The 6,750-nt window shown below is 50.7% G+C and overlaps 1 non-coding gene across 1 annotated transcript in view; it reads right to left on the reverse strand.

Annotated features, from left to right (window-relative positions):
- LOC147086992 (5.8S ribosomal RNA) overlaps nt 1–88 on the reverse strand; it is a 154-nt gene extending 66 nt beyond the window's left edge. The window contains exon 1 of the ribosomal RNA XR_015075689.1: nt 1–88. This exon is cut by the window's left edge and continues 66 nt beyond it. This is a non-coding gene — a ribosomal RNA (5.8S ribosomal RNA).
- Nucleotides 89–6,750: the final 6,662 nt, after the last annotated feature.

Below are 6,750 nucleotides of genomic sequence, written 5' to 3' on the forward strand. Positions count from 1 at the left end.
ATCAATGTGTCCTGCAATTCACATTAATTCTCGCAGCTAGCTGCGTTCTTCATCGACGCACAAGCCGAGTGATCCACCGCTAAGAGTTGTGCGTTTTTTTCGGCTTGGTGTTTTGTTCCCCGGAGGGTCCCAAGCCCGGACCGCCCAACGCTTCTCTCCCTCTATGCCCACGCATAGAGGGTTGGTAGAAGCCCCATCCTTGGCACGGCCCGGAGGTGTGTATCAGTCGATCATCAAATGACAAGGGTTTCACCGAGATTTTGTTGTCAGGGCGCTCGCGAGGCGACACGCATCGGGGTCAAACGCCTGAGCCCACCGTCCGACACGCACCACGGCCAACAGAGGCAGGGTCTCTGCTGCCACCGATTGCCGGGAGAAGAGAGAGAGTGACAGGCAGACAGACAAGACAAACAAACATGACAGTAGACAACAAGGCCAGAAAAACGAACTGAGTGGGGTACAAGCCGACCGCGTGAAAACACCCCACTGTGGGGGGTAGAAATCCGTGTGGACGGGCAGGTACATTCTCTCGAACGTTCAACTTGGCTGCTGCTGCTGCTGCTTGCTTGCTTGCTTGCTGCTGGCTGCTAACAAGCTCTCGACACCGACAAACAGACACTCGAGTCTTTAAACCGCCGCCCCCCAAACAGCTCGCGGGAGCCAGAGTGGAGAAGCGTCTAGGTACCCTGTACCGGTAAAGGGAGAGTGACTAGATCGACCAAAGTTGCACTACGGGGGGAAAAGAAAGCCGGGCCTGCATCACCGGTTCAAATCCCAGCAGAGCTCACAGTGGCCGTTCGCCGAGGTCCCGACGACGAGCCGCCAGGCAGCACGCGAGCCCGCAGAAGCTCCCTTCAATTCGACTGCGGTGTTAATGCTTGCAAGACGGTGGCAAAGTCCATTGTTGTCCGATCCGGACGAGAAGAGGGGAGCAGCAGAGCTTGCGTGTGAGAGAGAGAGAGAGGTTGAGAGATAGGCTCGGCACAAGATAAGAGATGATGCACGAGACTGGAAGAGACGGAAGTCGAAAGAAGGGCCGCAGGCCAAGGTCACACAGGGGGAAGCCAACGAACAGCAAAGACATGAGGCGGAGGCGTCAGTAGGCAGCAGAATTAGAAAAGCAAAGAGGGCCAGGCTTTTTGTTGCATCAAAGTCAAGCCAGGACACCTCCCCATCTCGCCATCTTCTCTTTTTTTCTCTGCCTGTCATTGAACCGCAAAAGTCCATGCTGAACGAAGAACCACCCAAGCGTGCCAGGGCCGTCCCTGTCTCAAGCCGACCGAAACCAACTGCCGTGCGCACACACACACATCACCTTTTCGGTGCACCGTTCAAATTCCACCCCAACTCCTCCAACTCGGGCTCTCTGACCGATCTAAACTCGTTTGCTATCCCGGACCGGTGCGACTGTTTTGCCTGTTCGTGCGAGTTCGGCGAGTTTTTGTTTGGAATGTAACCTCTCGCCCGCGCAAGAGGCGCCGGACGCGGCCGACCATGGCTCCGGGCAGATGCAAGAAGCAAACCCCGGGAAGCTCTCCTGCTGGTGTGTGTGCGTGTGTAACAGTACAAAAAAAGCCGACACAACGAAAGCCCACCTTGCCGGGCTCGCGACCAGGCCGACCGTCCAATACGATGCAAACGACACAACTCGGACCATTAGCACACCACTTTGTGTGAGGCACAGAAGGGTTTTTTGGTGTTTTTGCATCAGGCTGAGCTCGCGCACGCGCGCGGAACCACCGTCAGGACGGAAGACCAACCAAGTCGCGAGAACACGCTCGGGGTAAAGCTAGCGAAATACGACCTTTCTTTATTAGCCACCACCACCATCACCACCACCACCACCAACAATCGCTTTGTCTTGCTGGGCACATGGCCTCCCCACCACAGAGAGGTTGGTGCCGGGTTCAACTTAATTGTGTTTGCAACCGGTAACCGTCAAGGCAAGAAAAACCACTCACACAACAACAACCTACACCACGCGTGCGTGTGTCTGTCTGCGTGCGCGTTTCTTTGCTGAAATTTGCCAGAGAAATAGCGTCTTCAGCTAGCAGAACGGGACGCACTGAGCACACAAGATTTCGTGCACAAGACGCGGACACCCGCTCCGCTGCCTGAATAGGACCACTGAGAATCACAGGACGTCTCGGACTCACGCGAAAGAGTTTCAAGGACAAAGAGAAGGGCGCGGCCAAGGAAGAAAACACCGGGAGCTGCGCCGACACCCTCTCTCTGACTCGCCGTGTGCATGCCCGTCTTGTCACCAGCGACAGAAACGAGAGGAAACCCTGAAATAGCCTGAACACCAGCCTCTCTCTATACTGGGCCGACCCGGGGACTCCCACTACGGACGCGAGTCACCAAATCGGTCGTACGGGCCCACTGAGCGCACGACACAGGGGAATCTCGTTGCAAACACTGCGTGTGCATACGTTGCTCACAAAGCTCAATGGGGTCACAGGCCCTGACCCGCTCAGAGGCACCTGTGTGACAAGACAACAAATGGAACTCGCTGGAATGTTTCTGCTGTCTTGTCATTTTAGACGGACCCACTGAGCGCACAACACAGTGGAACTCTCTGACAAACACTGCTTGTGCGTTAGCCCCAGTAAACAACTCAGTGGGGTCACAGGCCCTGACCCGTTCAGAGGCACCTGTGTGACAAGACAACAAATGAAACTCGCTGGAATGTTTCTGCTGTCTTGTCATTTTAGACGGACCCACTGAGCGCACAACACAGTGGAATCTGACAAAACACTGCTTGTGCATTAGCCCCAGTAAACAACTCAGTGGGCTCACAGGCCCTGACCCGTTCAGAGGCACCTGTGTGACAAGACAACAAATGGAACTCGCTGGAATGTTTCTGCTGTCTTGTCATTTTAGACGGACCCACTGAGCGCACAACACAGTGGGATCTGACAAAACACTGCTTGTGCATTAGCCCCAGTAAACAACTCAGTGGGGTCACAGGCCCTGACCCGTTCAGAGGCACCTGTGTGACAAGACAACAAATGAAACTTTAAAGACGCTGGCATGTACGTCTTGTTTCTGCTGTCTTGGACGGGCCCACTGAGCGCACAACACAGGGGAACTTGGTGCAAACACTGCGTGTGCATAAGCCATAAAACACAAGCTCAGTGGGGTCACAGGCCCTGACCGGTTCAGAGGCACCTGTGTGACAGACAGCAAATGAAACTTAGACGCTGGAATTATTTATATGTTTCTGCTGTCTGTCTACGATTTCAGATTCACACTTAGAGTTTTTTGTCATTAAGTCATAAAAGCCACAAAACCATTTTAATATGACTTTCCAATACACTTTGAAAGGTCTCTATATTGATAAAATGAGCCTTTTAGCAAAGTAACACTTTTCGGGCATTTTCAAAGTGCTCCCGCTGAGTGAATTTTGTTCTGAAAATCGTGTTCCCGAAAATCTCCGGGCACCCCGCCAACCCCCCCTGCCAGAAATGACAAGTGTCAAATCAGCGGGTCAAACGGCCACCTCTATCCGACCAGGAGCACCCAAATCCCCGCAAATGGCACTTTTTTTTTTCTTCATCGGGACTTCCGACTAGGTTAATGATTTCCCAAGCTGCAACTCATAAACTATGTCCTGAGACACTTGCCAGAAATGACACATGTCAATTTGGCGGTAGCAACTCACTTTCCCAAGCCGGAAAGCATCACCCGAGGCCGGCGTGAAGCGGCCGAATCTTTTCTCACCGGACTTCCGTGATTTGGTTAATCATGTCTCGAAATCAAAAAATGCACATGTCAATTTGCCGGGAGCAACTCACTTTCCCAGGCCGGGAAGCAACACCCGAGGCCCGCAAAAGGCGGCCGAATATTTTCTCATCGGACTTCCATATTTTGGGGGTTGGATTCTCTCCCGCATTCCAGCCCCCTGGCCACGGGTCGCTCATTCACTTTCAGCCCGGGCCTTGCCAATTTGGTTAATCAGTTAGCCATGCACCAGACTCGGCCTCGCCTTTTTCATTTATGGTTAATGATGTGCCCAGGCTGGGACTTAGTCTCTCCAGCAGCCAAAACTTTTCACTGGTTAATGAGGTGCCCAGCCCGGCACTTAGTCTCTCTCCCCAGCAAGCTTACTTGGTCGGCCGACATTTGGATCCATTTTCGGGGCTTAATCGGGTCGAATACGGTCCCTTACGCAAGGGGAGCCGAAGCCCCGGCCTCTGCCAGGCGTCAGGCTGCCGTTTTTTAAGCCCGACCAAAAACCCGAAAATTGGTTAAAAATGGAAATAAATTTCCACCCAAAAAGGGTTAAAAGTCGGTTGGACGGCAGCCCTGGTCGGTCTCTGCAGACCTGGAGGCCCTAGACAGTAATCTGGAAAACAGACAAAGTCTCGAGAAACCACCTCCTACCATTCTCCAGGTACCCCGCCAATCCCCCCTGCCAGAAATGACAAGTGTCAAATCAGCGGGACGGATTTGACTTTTGTGACCGACCGCTGGAACTTTTTTCGGCTACAGGCAGTCAAATTTTTCTCCTTCCGGACTTCCAGTACAACTTTGAACGGCCATATCTCCGCACTCCCGCGTCGGAGCCAAGCCGTTTTTACACCGTTAGACGCGGCTTCCCGTGCCCGTTCGAATGCCGCCCTGCTCGGCGGAAAAGGAGAATTTTTTTATTTTTCGGCCGATTTCGGGAAAAAAATTTCCCGCTCTGAACTCGGATTTTTCGGCTTTAATCGTTTCGTATACGGTCCCTTACGCAAGGGAGCCGAAGCCCCGGCCTCTGCCGGGCGTCAGGCTGCCGTTTTTAAGCCCGACCAAAAACCCGAAAATTGGTTAAAAATGGAAATAAATTTCCACCCAAAAAGGGTTAAAAGTCGGTTGGACGGCAGCCCGGGTCGGTCTCTGCAGACCTGGAGGCCCTAGACAGTAATCTGGAAAACAGACAAAGTCTCGAAAAACCACCTCCTACCATTCTCCAGGTACCCCGCCAATCCCCCCTGCCAGAAATGACAAGTGTCAAATCAGCGGGACGGATTTGACTTTTGTGACCGACCGCTGGAACTTTTTTCGGCTACAGGCAGTCAAATTTTTCTCCTTCCGGACTTCCAGTACAACTTTGAACGGCCATATCTCCGCACTCCCGCGTCGGAGCCAAGCCGTTTTTACACCGTTAGACGCGGCTTCCCGTGCCCGTTCGAATGCCACCCTGCTCGGCGGAAAAGGAGACATTTTTTTTTTTTCCGGCCGTTTTCGGGAAAAAATTTTCCCGCTCTGAACTCCGATTTTACGCCTTTAATCGATTCGGAGACGGTCGCTTACGCAAGGGAGGCGAAGCCCGGGCCTCTGCCGGGCGTCAGCCTGCCGTATGTAAGCCCGTCCGAAGCATGAGTTCCCACTTTTGGTTATCCAGTTGTCAATTTTAAAATTTCAGTTAATCAGTTGCCTGCTTGGTTAATCATTTGTCGCTCTGACATTTGGTTAACCAGTTGTCGATGTTCGAAATTCAGTTAGTGAGTTGCCTCTTTGAAATTTCAGTTAATGAGTTGGCCCTTTGGTTACTCATTTGTCCCTGTGTCTTTTGGTTAACCAGTTGTCGATGTTCGAAATTCAGTTAATGAGTTGCCTCCTTGGTTAATCATTTGTCGCTCTGACTCTTGGTTAACCAGTTGTCGATGTTCGAAATTCAGTTAATGAGTTGCCTCCTTGGTTAATCATTTGTCGCTCTGACATTTGGTTAACCAGTTGTCGATGTTCGAAATTCAGTTAATGAGTTGCCTCCTTGGTTACTCATTTGTCGCTCTGGCTTTTGGTTAACCAGTTGTCGATGTTCAAAATTTCAGTTACTGAGTTGCCTCTTTGAAATTTCAGTTAATGAGTTGGCCCTTTGGTTACTCATTTGTCCCTGTGTCTTTTGGTTAACCAGTTGTCGATGTTCGAAATTCAGTTAATGAGTTGCCTCCTTGGTTAATCATTTGTCGCTCTGACTCTTGGTTACCCAGTTGTCGATGTTCGAAATTCAGTTAATGAGTTGCCTCCTTGGTTAATCATTTGTCGCTCTGACTCTTGGTTAACCAGTTGTCGATGTTCGAAATTCAGTTAATGAGTTGCCTCCTTGGTTAATCATTTGTCGCTCTGACTCTTGGTTAACCAGTTGTCGATGTTCGAAATTCAGTTAATGAGTTGCCTCCTTGGTTAATCATTTGTCGCTCTGGCTTTTGGTTAACCAGTTGTCGATGTTCAAAATTTCAGTTAATGAGTTGCCTCTTTGAAATTTCAGTTAATGAGTTGGCCCTTTGGTTACTCATTTGTCCCTGTGTCTTTTGGTTAACCAGTTGTCGATGTTCGAAATTCAGTTAATGAGTTGCCTCCTTGGTTAATCATTTGTCGCTCTGGCTTTTGGTTAACCAGTTGTCGATGTTCAAAATTTCAGTTAATGAGCTGCTCTTATGTTCTATGATTTCCGACCTTGACAACTCATTAACCAGTGTTTCAAACAATGCACCAGGCCATTTGACGACCCCAACTCGGTTCCACAAGCGGGAAAGCAGCACCCCAAGGCCCGGTAAGGGGGCCGAATACATTCCCATCGTGAATTCCGTCCCAAATGTGAATGACAAGTTTTCAGTTAATCAGTTGCCTGCTTGGTTAATCATTTGTCGCTCTGACATTTGGTTACCCAGTTGTCGATGTTCAAATTTCAGTTAATGAGTAGCCTCTTTGAAATTTCAGTTAATGAGTTGGCCCTTTGGTTACTCATTTGTCCCTGTGTCT

The sequence above is a fragment of the Somniosus microcephalus genome, unplaced genomic scaffold (assembly GCF_052327205.1).
Source record: "Somniosus microcephalus isolate GS21.2 unplaced genomic scaffold, FLI_Smic_1.0 unresolved_chr6, whole genome shotgun sequence".
Taxonomy (NCBI): Eukaryota; Metazoa; Chordata; class Chondrichthyes; order Squaliformes; family Somniosidae; genus Somniosus; species Somniosus microcephalus.